The sequence below is a fragment of the Poecilia reticulata genome, linkage group LG21 (genome assembly GCF_000633615.1).
Source record: "Poecilia reticulata strain Guanapo linkage group LG21, Guppy_female_1.0+MT, whole genome shotgun sequence".
In the NCBI taxonomy this organism is placed as follows: domain Eukaryota; kingdom Metazoa; phylum Chordata; class Actinopteri; order Cyprinodontiformes; family Poeciliidae; genus Poecilia; species Poecilia reticulata.
In genome coordinates, this window is record NC_024351.1 from 22,128,969 (window position 1) to 22,130,603 (window position 1,635).

Genomic DNA, 1,635 nt, shown 5'->3' on the forward strand with positions numbered 1-1,635 from the left:
GTTCGGGTGTCTCTCCTGCCTGGCTGCTCTCCATCAGCCTCTCATCCTCCTCTGGATCATCAAGCTCCTGTTTATCTCCACTCTCTCTCTCCTGGACTTCAAACAACTACCTTCACTTCACACCAGAAGCTGATCTGCTCCTCCCACGCATTTCTCAGCCTTACGTCTCAGTCGGCTCCTCCTCACTGAAAATATCCACATSAGTCGACTCACCCAGACGAGGAATCACTTCCCTCTCCTCCTCCAGATGAAATCGTTCCTGAGGAGATGCAGATCTTCATCATGTTTCTCCCTGTACATATAAATCTGTTAAATACCTTTTGTCTCCTCCTGAGTCTGATTCTGCATGTGGGTAAGGAAATTAAACCCCAATTTTGGTGGGTTTTTTTTTTATACATTTGTTTAGTGATTTTACAATATTTTATCTGGAAGGATTATCTAAATGTGCAGAGCCAAGCTGTCCATCTGTTTTTTTGTTTTTTTTTCTAAAACCTAAGCAGTTACTGAAACTGAAAACTATTTGCATCATTTTCACCAGCTTCACAATCACAGCCCTGTTACCATGACGTCAAGTTCAGGACAGGATCACCCCATCATTAAAGTTCCTAAGCAGACTCTCAGCACAGCTTTGACTGCAAGCCAGTGGCAAAAAACTAATTAAAAGTTCCATTCATCACTATGTAAATGAGTTACACGATCACAAAATAATGGAGTGCAGTGTGAGTAATGAGAAAGATTAGAGAATTTTTTAATAAAATCTGTCACAAGAGCCCAGGGTAAAGCATCATAGTCAGAGTTAAAGTTTGCAGATTAGGTTCAGTTTGGTACRTAACGATAAACTTACCTTGATACTGAGATTAGAATTATTAACTGTGGCAACATTTCTGTATAAATGTTTTATTTTCCCAGACCAGATGAACCTGATGGGTGGCTGTGGTGTATGGAGGTATTTTTGGTACAAAAGTATTTGTGTCTTGTAACTGAAGTTGCAGTGAAAAAGAAGTTTGTAATTGTAATTTTCTTTTCTTTTTTGTCTTTTASAAAAACCAAACACTTACACCTCCTCAAATGTTTAAGTGCAGGCACACAGATTATATTGTGAAAAAGTCCTACGCTTAGAGTTTTGCCCCAAAAAAGACCCAGAAGAAATTGTGTCAAGAAAAAAAAAATTACCTTGTGAATATTTTTTATCACTCACACAAGACTACTCCATCCTAAAAGTAAAAAAAAAGTTCTAATATGTTTTGTTCCACTCAGTTCGGTACTGGACTCGTGGTCCAGCCTTCGTATGAAGACTAACCGAACCACATCGGCGCCCCGGTGTGAGAGCCGCCTGCGATTAGTTAAAATGGGGTCAGCTGTTTGGGTTTAGATGTTTACAGGTGAACTCTGAGTTGACTCTGGTTACATCTTGTATTAATTAGTGCTGTGTACTTTTCACTGGCCTTGTTGTCATATGTTGTTTGTCTCTGAGGTTTCTCAGTTYCTTGTTGTTTGYCTCKCTTTCTGCAGGTGTAGAAGCGTCTTGTGTTCTCTTCATCCTTCTGTCTCTCCTCTCTTATCTCCTTCTTTCGCTTTAAACTTGTCACCTCACTTGTCTCCGTTTCTTTTTTGTTTTTCCTCTTCTTTTCCATC